Here is a 15721-nt window from a genome sequence, read left to right as displayed (position 1 = left end):
ACCAGGGGCTGCGGTGGCTGTTCCCTGTGAATGCCGTCGTGGAGTATTAGGAAGGCAGGAGCTCCTCTCTGCCTCCACTGCTGGGTTCAGCCTCCTTTGTCCCCAGGCTCTCCTGCTGGGATGCAGTGATGTGTCTCCTTGATACTTTCTGGGGGTTGAATGCTCTCCTTCTGCCTCTCCTCCTCTCTTCTCAATCTGGGTGACATGTGGTCTGTTGACTCAAACCGTCCGGTGCCTCCAGCCTAAATCATTACTTTCCTGGTGTGAGTCCTTGAGCAGAACAAAGAAGCAGCATGTGTTTGTGTGTGTGTGTCGGGGGGATGGTGTTACAAATAGTGCCTTGTGCTTAGTAGGCACTCAGTAAACATTTACCGAAGGTTGCAATGTGATGGAAGCTCTGTCTTAATTATTCAGGGAGCCTCTGCTGCATGGCAGTCCAAATCCTACAGTCTATTTATTGCTGCTTGTGGTCCGTGGCATAGCCCATGCCTGTGGTATCTGGACCCTCCCTCATAAAGCCTCTATTGAGAGCAGGACCATATGTGGTGAGGGAATGCCACGGAAAGAAAGGCTCCTTTTTCTCTTGATGTCTGCTGTCTAGAAAATATTTTCTGAAAGTGGATTTAGCTTAAGAGAGATGTGTGGGGGTGGGGAGTGTTGACTCCCAGGGAGAGCGCCGTGTTGTTTCGAGAGTCTTTTCTTTCTGAGCCTGTCCGGGCCACTTGAGTAGTGTTAGAGGCTCCTCTGGTCTTTCCCTTTCTGCAGGGCACACAGGCATGGGGTGAACCCAGCTTCAGGAATTGTTTAAAACCAGGAATATGCCTCTCTTTTAATTCCCCGATGGTTTATCTTCTGAGTTGGTCTTTATTTTCCCAAACTCTAGCATGCATTTTATAATTTGATCATCAAATTTGTTATGTCATTTGGAAATACACTTGAGGACATTCTCACATTAAGATCAGCAGCCGCTGTGACTGTCCCCTTCTTCATTTGTTCTGTCAACATACTTTTGATTATAAAAGTAATTGTAGAAAAACTAGAAATTACACGAAAGCACATAGACACACAAAGAAAATAAAATTCTCCTGTAAGCCACAGTACTTAGTGATAATTACTACCATTTTGATACAGGTTTTTCCGAACCTTTTTTTTTCCTTGCAAACAAATATTTAAGACATCAATGAAACAAAATTGAGACCATACATAAACATAATATCTTGCAACATGCCTTTTTATCTTTAAAATGTATGAATATATCTTTTTTTTTTAAGTTTATTTATTTAAAAAAAATTTTTTTTTTTAAGTAATCTCTACATGCGGATTTTGGGGCTCAAACCTACAACCCCCAGATCAAGAGTCACACACTCTTCAGATTGAGCCAGTCAGGCGCCCCTCAATATATCTTTATTTACTTATTTATTTCTAACTGTGGTAAAATGCACGTAAACATGAAGTTTATCATCTTTGTCATTTTTCGGTGTGCAGCGTAGTGGCATTAAGTCCATTCACATTATTGGGCAACCGTCACCACCATCTGTCTCCGGAATTTCAGACACAAACTCGGCACCCATCGGACAGGTCATTCGCTCTCTTCACCTCCCGCCCTTCTAGTTTCCGTCTCTATGTCTCTGAGTCGGTACTTCATGTAGGTAGAATCATACAGTATTTGTCCTTACAAAAAAGGGAGAGATCTTATTTATTTATTTATTTATTTATTTAGAGAATGAGCAGGGGAAGGGACAGAGGGAGAGGCAATCTTTTTTTTTTTTTTAAAGATTTATTTTTTTATTATTTATTTTTTTAATGATTTTTTTTAAAAATTTTTTTCCAATTTATTTATTTTTAGAAAAACAATATTCATTATTTTTTCACCACACCCAGTGCTCCATGCAATCCGTGCCCTCTATAATACCTACCACCTGGTACCCCAACCTCCCATCCTCCCGCCACTTCAAACCCCTCAGATTGTTTTTCAGAGTCCATAGTCTCTCGTGGTTCACCTCCCCATCCAATTTACCCCAACTCCCTTCTCCTCTCTAACACCCCTTGTCCTCCATGCTATTTGTTATGCTCCACAAATAAGTGAAACCATATGATAATTGACTCTCTCTGCTGGACTTATTTCACTCAGCATAATCTCTTCCAGTCCCGTCCATGTTGCTACAAAAGTTGGGTATTCATCCTTTCTGATGGAGGCATAATACTCCATATTAAAGATTTATTTGACAGACAGAGATCAGAGGTAGGCAGAGCAGCAGGCAGAGAGAAAGGAAGGTTAGCAGACTCCCCACTGAGCAGAGAGCCCAATGTTGGGCTTGATCCCGGGACCCTGGGATCATGACCTGAGCCAAAGGCAGAGGCTTTAACCCCACTGAGCCACCCGGCGCCGCAGGAGAGGCAATCTTAAGCAGACTTCATGCTGAGTGTGGAGGCTGACATGGGGCTTGATTTCTCACTCCAGAGATCACAGCCTGAGCTGAAACCAAGAGTTGGACACTTAATGGACTGTGCCAACCAGGCACCCACCCCCCCAATATATTGAAATAGCTTTAATTATTCTTCCAAAGTGTAGTTTTTTTTTTTTTTTAAGATTTTATTTATTTATTTGACAGACGGAGATCACAAGCAGGCAGAGAGGCAAGCAGAGAGAGAGGAGGAAGCAGGCTCCCTGCTGAGCAGAGAGCCTGATGCGGGGCTCGATCCAGGACACTGAGATCATGACCTGAGCCGAAGGCAGCGGCTTAACCCACTGAGCCACCCAGGCGCCCCCAAAGTGTAGTTTTTGATGACTGCCTGGTCGTGGTCTCTCAGGTGGTTGTGTGATGGACATTGGTGTTGTTTTTGGTATTTTATAGTCACAAATAATGCTATGGTAAATATATATATAAAAGATTTTATTTATTTATTTGACAGACAGAGATCACAAGTAGGCAGAGAGGCAGGCAGGGAGAGGAAGAAGCAGGCGCCCTGCGGAGCAGAGAGCCTGATGTGGGGCTTGATCCCAGGACTCTGGGATCATGACCTGAGCTGAAGGCAGAGGCTTTAACCCAGTGAGCCACACAGGCGCCCCTAAACTTACATGTTTATTAATCGTTGTGCCCATTTTGACAGTTGTGATAAATTACTGAAGATGGGTTTGCTGGATTTGAATATTTTTCACATACCTGTGACATTGGACACATATTGCAAGATTACTCTCTGGAAAAGTTCTGCCAGTTTACTCTCCCATCAGCAGTGGTCAAGACTGCTGGTTTCTTTTGCCTCTTGGCTTTTATTAGGGACTTTTTTTTATCTATTTGATAATTAATATTATGCCAGATTTGCTTCATCTAATTTTTTTTTTAACTTGTAGTATTTCAAAGTAAATTACAGGTGTTTCAGTATTATATTTTAGAGTTTTCAGCATGTGTCTTATAAAAAAGATATTTTTGGGGCGCCTGGGTGGCTCAGTGGGTTAAGCCTCTGCTTTCGGCTCAGGTCATGATCTCAGCGTCCTGGGATCGAGCCCCGCATCGGGCGCTCTGCTCAGTGGGGAGCCTGCTTCCCCTCTCTCTCTGCCTGCCTCTCTGACTACTTGTGATCTCTGTCTCTCTCTCCACACCAAATAAATAAATAAAATCTTAAAAAAAAAGATATTTTTATTTTTTGAAATTTTACTTTGTTGCATAAATTAACCCATTTATTATAGGCTCATAATGTTTCAGATGGTGGAGCTTCTACTGGTCTCTCAAGTCCTGCAAGGTTCTGATGGCCGTCAGCTTTACTGTGACTGCAGAGCAGTACTGCAGGTCTGAACCCCGCCAGCTGCTGTTCCCATGCAAGAAGCACAAAGCCAGATCCCTGAAGCTTGTCTTTTCATCTTGGTTTTGCCACAGAAGGAACAAGAGTGCCTTGCATATTGTATTACTTCAGTCTTTTTCACCATTTTCCTTCGAGAGGCCCCATAATGGGTCTCGTATGTACCAATGGTTCTGACCTTCTTGGTCCATTTAGCCATGTCACTGCAAACTAGGTCTAAGCCCAAAGAGGAAACAAGAAGGATCTTTTCTTATATAATTACTATACCATTATCACACCTGGCAATATTAACGTGAATTCCTTATTATCACCTAATACCCAGTTCCTGTTCAATTTCACTGTTGTCTCAAAGTGTTGTTTTCAAGTTTGTTTGCTTGAACCTGAATTCGGACAAGGTCTACTCTTTGAATTTGGTTGTTATGGCTCTGAAGTTACCCCAACTTCGCTCTGCTTTTTGATGCTATGATTTATTGAAGGAGATTGAATGGTTTTAGAGTGTGTTTATTGCCTTACTAATGTTCTTTGCTCATTTTTCTATCAAAGTGTACATTTTTCTCTTTCAGTTTTGAAAGAGTTCTTTATATGTTAAAGCCATTTCTCTTTGTCTTATAATTTGTAAATATTTTTCATTTGCATTTTAGTTTTTTTTTTCAATTTTTCATTTTCAGTTTTTCATTTGCATTTTAGTTTTTTTTTTTTTCAATTTTTCAAACAGATGTTTTAAACTTGCATTTGTAACTTTTTCCTTTATGAAGGCTTTCTCCATCCTGAGTTTGGATGAATCGTCACCTCTGGTTTTTCCTAGTTTATTGTAATTTTCTTTTTTCACATTAATTCTTTTTTTTTTTTTTTAAAGATTATTTATTTGAGAGTGAGAGAGTGAGAGAGAGTGAGCCCAAGCAGGAGTGGGGAGCAGAAGGAGAGGGAGAAGCAGGCTCCCTGCAGAGCAGGGAGCCCAAAGTGGGGCTTAATCCCAGGACCTGGGATCATGACCTCATCCAAGGTGGATAATTAATCAACTGAACCACCCAGGCATCCCACATTTTATTCTTCAAGTGAGCTTATTTTTGTGAACAGTGTGAGTAGGTATCTAATTTAATTTTTCCCTAGAGTTTACTGGTTGCTTTAGCACTAACTGAAATCTGTGATTATTATCCCTGATGGTTTGTTACCTTTAGCCTATATTTAAAAAAAAATATGTGTGCACATACAGACACACACACAGACACACACGTACACATACACATACTTGGACCTGTGGGGGATTTTCCATTTCATTTGTTGTTTTAGTGGACTTTTAAAATCACTCTGTCTTAGCTGTTATAACATTACCACGTTTTAATATCTAACTTTTTGAGCTTCTCTGCTTTTCAAAATCTTCCTTCCTCTTTTTCTTTGCATATATGACAATACCACCTGAACTTTGAATTATTTTCTGAGGTTCTCCCCCTCCTCCTCCTCTAAGATTTATGGAAATTCTATTCTTTGTAAAGTTCCTTTATGGAGAATGTCTATACTAATTCTTCCTACTTAAAAACATGTAGTGTCTCTAAATTCACTCAAATCATTTTGAAGTTATCTTTAGATAGACTCTTTTAAATTGTAAAAATATTTTTGATCTTACTTTTAGTGGGATTTTTTTCCTGTTGGGCCTCCTAATTTAATGTTGTTGATATATGACTATTAGTTTTTACATGTTTTTGTTTTGTTTTGTTTTTATAATTGGTCAACTACTGAATTCTTAGTATAGTTTTTCAGTAGTTTCTTTTGGGTTTTCTTGGTAGACATTTATGTGGTTTCTAAGATTGATAATTTTGCTCACATTAGGAAATAATTATGCTTTTTTCCCACTAGTTGTTTTGCATATAACTTCCTGTTTTAGTTGTGATGGAATGACCATCCCACCCTGTCTGGTAACCAGGCTTCTAATGACTCTTCTCTGGGTATAAAGTTGGGTGTTAGTAATCTCTTCTTGCCCCACCCCCCCTTGGTTTATTAATCACTTTTTTGTTGTTGTAATTGTTTTAATCAGGAAGGGTGTTGAATTTTTGTCAAATATCTTTTTTTTTTTGAGATTTTTTTTTTTTTTAAAGATTTTATTTATTTATTTGTCAGAGAGAGACGGAGAGAGAGCAAGCACAGGCAGACAGAGAGGCAGGCAGAGGCAGAGGGAGAAGCAGGCTCCCTGCCGAGCAAGGAGCCCGATGTGGGACTCGATTCCAGGACGCTGGGATCATGACCTGAGCCGAAGGCAGCTGCTTAACCAACTGAGCCACCCAGGCGTCCCTTTTTTTTTTTTTTGAGATTTTATTTATTTATTTGACACAGAGAGAGAGAAATCACAAGTAGGCAGAGAGGCAGGCGGGGGAGGAGGGAAGCAGAGAGCCCGATGCGGGACTCGATCCTAGGACCCTGAGATCATGACCTGAGCTGAAGGTAGAGGCTTAACCCACTGAGCCACCAAGGTGCCCCCTGTCAAATATCTTTTATGTAACTGGGGCTAGGTGGAGTCTGGGTGGTGCAGTTGGTTGAGCGTCAGACTCTTGGTTTCTGCTCAGGTCATGATCCCAGGGCTGTGAGATCAAGCCCCGCATTAGACTTCCGGGTCAGCATGGAGTCTGCTTGAGTTTTTCTCTCCATCTACCTCTCCCTCCCTGTTCATGCTCTCTCTCTCTCTCTCTAAAATAAGTAAAGTCTTTTTTTTAAAAAAAGGTAACTATTGGGATAATTAAATGGTTTTTCTTCTATTTCTTGCATTGATTACTTAATAGTAACAATCTTTAAATTTCTAGAATATACCCAATTGCTCATGTTGGATTTTGTTCCTTGAAAATTTTGTTAGAATCGCTTGTTAATATGTTATTTGGGGTTTTTCTGCCTATATTCATAAGTGATATTTGTCTGTAGTTTTGTACTATTTTTGTCGGCTCTAGAATCGAGGTTTAGCTAATTTTGTAAAGTAAATTGAAGCTCTTTCCAGCTTCAGGAACAGACTCTATAACATGGGAATTATCTGTTCTGTGAGTGCAGGAAAGAGCTTACCCGTAAAACCAACTGGGTCTGGCTGCTTTCTCTGAAAGAATTCTTTGATGACTTTTTCAGTTTTTTATCCCATAATGATTGGTTTGTTCAGCTTTTCTGATTCATCTTTCTTTCTTTTTAAGATTTATTTAGAGAGAGAGAGAGACAGCAAAAGAGGGAACACAGGCAGGGGGAGTGAAAGAGGGAGAAGCAGGCCTCTTGATGAGGAGGGAGCCGGATGTGGGGCTTGGTCCTAAGACCCTGGGATCATGACCTGAGCTGAAGGCAGACGCTTAATCACTGGGCCCCCAGGTGCCCGTTTCTGATCATCTTGCATCAATTTTGTTAATTCATATTTTCTGAGAAAAATTGTTTCATGAGCTTTTTCAAATTTATTAGTATAAAGATTTTAAATCTCATTCCCATTTAAAAAAATATTCCTAACTTTTCTCACTTAAAATTTTTGGTATTTGTTCCCAATTTTTTTCTTGACTAGTGTAAGCATTTTTTTTTTTTTTTTTTGGTAAGCATTTTCATTTTAACTTTTGCTCTTTATTTTTCAAAAGCTTCTTGGATTTATCAGTTACACCATATTTTCTAATATTTCCATTTTTTCCCCTAAAGATTTTATTTATTTGACAGAGAGAGAGAGAGAGTACAAGCCAGGGGAACCTCAGGCAGAGGGAGAAGGAGAAGCAGGCTTCCTGCTAAGCAGGGAGCCCGATTTGGTACTTGATCCCAGGACCCTGAAATCATGACCTGAACTGAAGGCAGCTACCCAACTGATTGAGCCACCCAGGCACCCTAATAATTCCATTTTTAACTTTAACTTTTTCAACAATTTGCCCTAGATATATATTTTTTTAATCCAGTCAGTTGGTCGTTTCTAGCTTTTTGAGTTGAAAGCTTATAGTGCATTTATTTTTGTCTTGTTTAATGATGAAAACCATCATGCTTTCAACTTGGCTTTTTTTTTTATCCCCCCCGTGGGTAGTCACATTTTTTTTCTTTTAAAGAAAAGTGCACAAACCTTAAGTGATATAGTTCAGTGAATGTTTACATATGTTCACATCTGTGTAATCACTACTCAGATCAAGATAAAGAACATTTCCAGGATCCCAGGAGATTCCCACATTACTGTTAGTCAACATCCCTTTGCTCACTCTGAGATAACCACTATCCTGACATCTAACACTATTGGTTAGTTTGGCCTATTCTTGAATTTTTATCAGTGAAACCATACAGTATAGTTTCTTGTCCTGGCTCACCATTGTATCTGTGAGAGTCACCCATGCTTTTGCATGTAATGCTGGTTTGTTTTTTTATAGGGGTAAAGGTTCCTATTGTATGACTATACCACAATTTATTTATTGTCCTTCTGCTGGACATTGGGGCTCTTTTCCAGTTTGGGGCCATCATGAACAAAGCTGCTTTGCATATTCTTTTACATGTATTTTGGAAGATATAGACGTATATTTCTATTGAGTGTGTTTACACACACACACACACACACACACACACACACACACACGTAGGGCCCTCGGTTCACAGAGTGGATGTATGTTTAGCTTTGGTAGATACTGTCCAGCAGTTTTTGAGGGGCAAATCCATACCTGTTGTTCTGTTCTTGTTTGTAATTGCTGTTGTGGTTTTTCTCTTTGAGGCTGGAACTACTCAGGGGCTTATGCTGTGTGACAGTCACTGTAGCTGCTCCTGCTCTGGCCAGCACCAGCTGAAGCACTTGAATTATGTGGCTGGGTGGAGGAGTGAGGCACATCAGATCCAAATCTGATGGAAAATGTGGGTTGTAATAGGCAGTAGGCTGTTTTTTCATAGAAAAAGAAATCTAGGATGACAGTGGCATAGAGGAAATATGTAACATTCCAGCTGTGTTTCATAAAGCCTTCTGTTTAGAGCAAGTCTGCTTCTGGTGATTACAGAGCTGTTGCATAGAAAAGTGGTTAAGAACATACAGGTTCCGGAGTCTGACTCCCTGGGTTTGAATCCTGATTCCATCAGCTTTGTGGCGTCAGACCATCACATAACTTCTTTGTGCTTCTGTTTCCTTATCTGTGAAATGTCGTTTTGAGGTTTAATGATCTAAAAATAGTTCCAGACATGTTTTAGTACTATATAAGTAGTAGCTGTGGTAGCCTTCTTTTTTTTTTTTTTATATATTTTTTAAAGATTTTATTTATTTGACAGACTAAGATCACAAGTAGGCAAAGAGAGAGGAAGGGAAGCAGGCTCCCCGCTGAGCAGAGAGCCCGATGTGAGGCTTGATCCCAGGACCCTGGCATCATGACCTGAGCCGAAGGCAGAGGCTTTAGCCTAGTGAGCCACCCAGGTGCCCCCCCGTGGTAGCCTTCTGCCTCCACTGATTCTTTTCTTCCCCAAGCTGGGGACGTTCAAATCCTTGAGATGGTGGCAGAGACCTTATTTCTTAGTCTAGGACCTCCTTGCCTAAATGAGAGGTAGCCCCAAGGTTGTTCCAAGGGAGAGTTCTTTTTTTTTTTTTTTTAAAGATTTTATTTATTTGTCAGAGAGCCCATGAGCACAAGCAGGGGGAGCAGCAGCCAGAGGGAGAAGCAGCCTCCCTGCCAAGCAAGGAGCCCGATGTGGGACTTGATCCCAGGATTCTGGGATCACAACCCAAGCCGAAGGCAGATGCTCAACCGACTGAGCCACTCAGGTGCCCCTCAAGGGAGAGTTCTAAGCCTGGACAGATGCAAAGACTTTGGGGATGTGGAGTGGAGAGGCTGCCATTAACATGAGGTATTTCAGCTCCAGGGCCTTGGCACCTGCATTCCTCGGGGAGCTGCTAGGCTGGGAATGTGTCCAGAGTTGTGTGTTAAGTATGAATATGGTTGTGTAGGTTCATAGGTCACGGCATGTTAGGTGACTCCTCTCCCTGTGGCCTCGTCTTACCGAAACAGCCGTTCCTGGGAAAAGACCTGACCGGTAGCGCCTGTCCTGCTACAATTCCCTCCTTCACTCGCTGCCTTGTTGTCCCCTAGGTGGACTTGAAGTTGACTGGGAAACTCAGCTGGTGTCTTATGCCTGGTGGAGGGCTTTGCTCGAGTTCTGCAGTTGCATAAGGGTCAGCCTTGACCGACTTTCTGAAAGGACCTTGACCTGGCTGTGGCTCCAAGAAGTACTTGACTCTGAGGGCTGGTTTGGCTCTTAAGGATGGCTCTACTCATCTCTGTGTGGAAGCCACATATTAGGGCTGAATATTGATTTTTAAAAACCTTCTTATTAGGGGCATTTTCAAGCAGAATCCCTATCACCCAGCTTCAGTAGTTATTAGCATGTCCATTTGTATCTGCCCACTGGATGATCTTGATTTCTTTCTAAATTGGTAGCAGGTAGGATGTAAGACTTGACTGATTTTCTCTTGCATTTCTCCTTTCCTGCAACTGGCCTCATTAACGCTGTAGATTTTGGCACTGTCAGATTGTCCTCCTTGCAAGGAGGGAGATGTAGCTTGAAGTAGATTAAAAAAAAACAAAAACAAAAACAAACCAGGGGCGCCTGGTGGCTCAGTGGGTTAAAGCCTCTGCCTTCGGCGCAGGCCATGCTCCCAGGGTCCTAGGTTCGAGCCCTGCATTGGGCTTTCTGCTCGGCAGGGAGCCTGCTTCCCCTCCGCACCCCGCCTGCCTCTCTGCCTATTTATGATCTCTGTCAAATAAATAAATAAAATCTTTAAAAAAATTTAAAAACCGCACAAAAATCTTTCCTATTTTAAAATAATGTCAAATTAAGACACAAGTTAAAGTTTTTTTTTTAACTTTTTTTTTTAAGATTTTATTTATTTATTTGACAGACAGCGATCACAAGTAGGCAGAGAGGTAGGCAGAGAGAGAGAGAGGAGGAGCAGGCTCCCTGCCGAGCAGAGAGCCCGACTCGGGGCCCGATCCCATGACCTGGGATCATGACCCGAGCCGAAGGCAGAGGCTTTAACCCACTGAGCCACCCAGGCACCCCAAGACACAAGTTAAAAGAAGGGGAAAGGAATTCCCCTGTACCCTGCATCCAGCTGTTAATATTTTGATACCCTTGCTTTAACATTGTCCCTGTCTATACTTACATCTATAATCATTTTCTAAACCATTTAATTGTATTTTTTGTTATTTTCTTTTCTTTTTAAAAATTTATTAATTATCTTTATTAACATATAATGTATTATTTGCCCCAGGGGTGCAGGTCTGTGAATCGTCAGGCTTACACATTTCACAGCAGTCACCGTAGCACATACCCTCCCCAATGTCCATAACCCAACCACCCTCTCCATGCCCCTTCTCCCTCCAGCAACCCTCAGTTTGTTTTGTGAGATTAAGAGTCTCTTATGGTGGGCGCCTGGGTGGCTCAGTGGGTTAAGCCTCTGCCTTCAGCTCAGGTCATGATCTCAGGATCCTGGGATCGAGTCCCACGTCTGGCTCTCTGCTCAGCAGGGGGCCTGCTTCCCTTCCTCTCTCTCTCTCTGCCTGCCTCTCTGCCTACTTGTGATCTCTGTCTGTCAAATAAATAAATAAAATCTTAAAAAAAAAAAAAGAGCCTCTTATGGTTTGTCTCCCTCCCAAACCCATCTTGTTTCATTTTTTCCTTCTCTACCCTCAAAACCTCCCACTCTGCCTCTCAGATTCCTCATATCAGGAAGATCATATGATAATTGTCTTCCTCTGATTCACTTATTTTGCTCAGCATAATACCCTCTAGTTCCATCCAGGTCGTTGCAAATGGCAAGATTTCATTTCTTTTGATGGCTGCATAGTATTCCATTATATATATATATATATACCACATCTTCTTTATCCATTCATCTGTTGATGGACATCTAGGTTCTTTCCATAGTTTGGCTATTGTGGACATTGCTGCTATAAACCTTCAGGTGCATGTGCCCCTTCGGATCACTACATTTGTATCTTTGGGGTAAATACCCAGTAGTGCGATTGCTGGGTCTTAGGGTAGCTCTATTTTCAACTTTTTGAGGAGCCTCCATGCTGTTTTCCAGAGTGGCTGCACCAGCTTGCATTCCCATCAACAGTGTAGGAGGGTTCCTCTTTCTCCGCATTTATATTTTCATAAGATTTTATTTATTTACTTGACAGAGATAGAGAGAGAGCACAAACAGGGGGAGCAGAAAGGGGAGAGGGAAAAGCAGGCTTCCCTCTGAGCAGGGAGCCTGATGCAAGACCCGATCCCAGGACCTTGGGATCATGACCCAAGCCGAAGGCAGATGCCCAACTGACTGAGCCACCCAGGCATCCCTGAATCATTTAAAATTATCAACCTTGTACTTTTTTTGAACGCTCAGTACAAGTAATTTATTGTTATTATTATGCCACTATATTGCTATTATTATAGTCATGTATATATCATTCTTTTAAAAAATTTATTTAAATTCAGTTCACATACAGTATATTATTAGTTTCAGAAGTAGAGTTCAGAAGTAGAGTTCAGTGATACATCAGTTTCCTATAATACCCAGTGCTTGTTAAGCATGTCCCCATGTCCTTCTTAATGCCCATCCCCCAAGTTACCTCATCCCCCCATGTACCTCCTTTCCAGCAACCCTCAGTTTTGTTTTTTTTTAAGATGTTTATTTATTTATTTGACAGAGATCACAAGTAGGCAGAGAGGCAGGCAGAGAGAGAGGAGGAAGCAGGCTCCCCGCTGTGCAGAGAGCCTGACGAGGGGCTTGATCCCAGGACTCTGAGATCATGACCTGAGCAGAAGACAGAGGCCCACCCCACCCAGCCACCCAGATGCCCCCTCAGTTTCTTTCTTTTTTTTTTTTTTTTTAAAGATTTTATGTATTTATTTGATAGAGGTCACAAGTAGGCAGAGAAGCAGGCAGAGAGACAGGGAAGCAGGCTCCCTGCTGAGCCGAGATTCCCAATGTGGGGCTCGATCCCAGGACCCTGAGATCATCACCTGAGCCGAAGGCAGAGGCTTAATGCACTGAGCCACCCAGGTGCCCCCTCAGTTTGTTTCTTAATAGTTAAGAGTCTCTTAAGGTTTGTCTCCCTCTCTGATTTCATCTTATTTTATTTTCCCCTCCCTTCCACTATGATCCTCTTTTAATTCCACATATGAGTGAAATCATTTGATAATTGTCTTTCTCTGATTGACTTATTTTGCTTAGCATCATACCCTCTAGTTCCATCCGTGTCATTGCAAATGGCAAGATTTCATTTTTTGATGGGTGCATAATATTCCATTGTATGTATATACCATATCTTCTTTGTCCATTCATCTGTCGATGGACATCTGTGCTCTTTCCATAGTTTGGCTGTTTGTGGGCATTCCTGCTATAAACATTGGGAGAATCTTGTACTTCTTTGTCCCTAAATACCTGAGCGTCTATTTTTTAAGAAGAAGGATGTTTTCTTACCTAACCACTGTACAATTAAACCAAGAAACCTAACATTTTTGCAACATTGCAAAAATGCACTTAAAGTGATTTTTTCCCCCCATGATCCAGGGTCCTGTGCAAAATTAGACATTGCATTTTGTTGTCATGTCTCCTTAAATCTGGGATTAGTTCGTCAGCCTATTTTTGTCTTTCATGACACTGAATCAACACTCATTGTTGAGGAGTTCAGGCCAGTCTTTTCGTAGAATCCTCTCAGTTTGGCTCTGTCTGGGTTTTCTTCAGGATTAGATTCAGGGTATGTATTTTTGGCAGTCACACTGTGGAAACGATATTGTGTCCTCAGTGCAAAATATCAGGAGGCATATGACTCAGTGTGTTTCACTGTTAACTTTGTTGATGTTAACTTTGATCATTGGCTTAAAGTGGTATCTGCCATGTTCTCCACAGTAAAATGACTATTTTCTATTTATAACTAAAAAGTAATTTCTTGGGAGATATAATACTTTGCAGTTATGTAAATATCTGTCTCTTGTCACACCTTCACCTACTTGTTTTTGCCTTCATTAATGATTTTTTTCTGAATCAGTTACTGTGATGGTTGCAAATTTTTTTACTATTCCTTGTACATTTATTAGTTGCTATACTATTGCAAGGAAGAGCATTTCCTTTTCTTTTAGGAATGTAGGTATGATCAGTCTCAATTCATGAATTCTTATTTCATTCAGTGGGTTATAATTTATTTTGCCATTATTTTGATGCTTATATTATCCCTGGTTTGGCTAGTGGGTATCTCTTCAAACTTGCTCCTGTATCCTTATATGTCCTCCATTGTATATTATTTTCTTTTTTTTTTTTTTAAAGATTTTATTTATTTATTTGACAGAGAGAAATCACAAGTAGATGGAGAGGCAGGCAGAGAGAGAGAGAGGGAAGCAGGCTCCCTGCTGAGCAGAGAGTCCGATGCGGGACTCGATCCCAGGACCCTGAGATCATAACCTGAGCTGAAGGCAGCGGCTTAACCCACTGAGCCACCCAGGCGCCCCTCCATTGTATATTATTCTAAATATGTTCCAATATAGATAGAATTTACTATATGATAAAGGTGGCATTAAGAATCAGAAGAGTTGAGGCACGCCTAGCTGGCTCAGTTAGTTAAGCCTCTGCCTTCGGCTCAGGTCATGATCTCAGGGTCCTGGGATTGAGCCCTGCATCGGGGTCTCTGCTTGGTGGAGAGCCTGCTTCCCGCCACCCCCAGCCCAACCCCCTGCTTGCCTCTCTGCCTGTTTGTGATCTCTGTCTGTCAAATAAATAAATAAAATCTTTAAAAAAAAGTTTTTTTAAAAAATTTATTTGACAGAGATCACAAGTAAGCAGAGAGGCAGGCAGAGAGAGAGGAAGGAAAGCAGGCTCCCTGCCGAGCAGAGAGCCCCATGCGGGGCTCCATCCCAGGACCCTGGGATCATGACCAGAGCCGAAAGCAGAGCCACTGAGCCACCCAGGTGCAACAATAAATAAAATCTTTGAAAAAAAATCAGAAGAGGTGAACATGGGCATCAGTTGGAAACATGCTAGAATGTAAATTCTGGGACACCTGGGTGGCTTAGTGGGTCAAGTATCTGCCTGCAGCTCAGGTCATGATCCTGGGGCCCTGAATTGAGCCCTGTGACAGGCTCCTTGCTTATCAGGAAATCTGCTTCTCCTCCTCCCTTTGCCTCTCCTCCTGGCTTATGTACTCTCTCTTTCTCTCAAGTAAATAAACTCTTAAAAAGAAAAAAAAAAAAAAGAAATAGAGATTCTGAGTCCCTATCCCAAACCTGCAGAATCAGAAACTCTGGGGCTGGGGTTCAAGCAATCTGTTTTAACAGATTTTCCAGGGAATTCTGATATATGCTCAAGTCTGAGAACTACAAAGCTAACTGCTTAGGAAAAAACGGTAAGCTTGATACCTTCCTTAAGTTGACACTTGTGATAATTTTCATTCGTCCGTCCTTCCTTCCTTCCTTCCTTCCTCCCTGTCTCTCTCTCTCTTTCTCTCTCTCTCTCTCTTTCTTATTTTTAAGTAATCTCTACACCCAACGTGGGGCTCGAATTTACAATCCTGAGATCAAGAGTCGCGTGTTCTACCAACTGAGCCAGCGAGGTGCCCCGTAACCATTTTCTTTAATTAGTTTTAAAAATATTTAACCCTTTAGTCAGTCGAGAGTTTATTTTATTTTATTTTTTTTTAAAGATTTTATTTTATTTATTTGAGAGAGAGAGACAGTGAGAGAGAGCATGAGCGAGGAGAAGGTCAGAGGGAGAAGCAGACTCCCCATGGAGCTGGGAGCCTGATGTGGGACTCGATCCCGGGACTCCAGGATCACGCCCTGAGCCGAAGGCAGTCGTTTAACCAACTGCACCACCCAGGCGTCCCGAGAGTTTATTTTTGATATATGATGTGGGATAGGGATCCAGTTGTATTTTTTTCCTAATGGGTTTTACACAGTCTCACTGTTTTCTTTGGACGGAGTGTCAGCATCAGGT

General features: G+C 41.6%; 1 protein-coding gene across 1 annotated transcript in view; it reads left to right on the top strand.

Annotated features, from left to right (window-relative positions):
* Window positions 1–15721, top strand: part of WWP2 (WW domain containing E3 ubiquitin protein ligase 2) — a 149389-nt gene that overhangs the window by 31460 nt on the left and 102208 nt on the right. The gene's annotated exons all lie outside the window — the stretch shown is intronic.

This window comes from Neovison vison, chromosome 7 (assembly GCF_020171115.1).
Source record: "Neovison vison isolate M4711 chromosome 7, ASM_NN_V1, whole genome shotgun sequence".
Taxonomy (NCBI): Eukaryota; Metazoa; Chordata; class Mammalia; order Carnivora; family Mustelidae; genus Neogale; species Neogale vison.
This window is presented reverse-complemented; position numbering and strand designations above follow the sequence as displayed.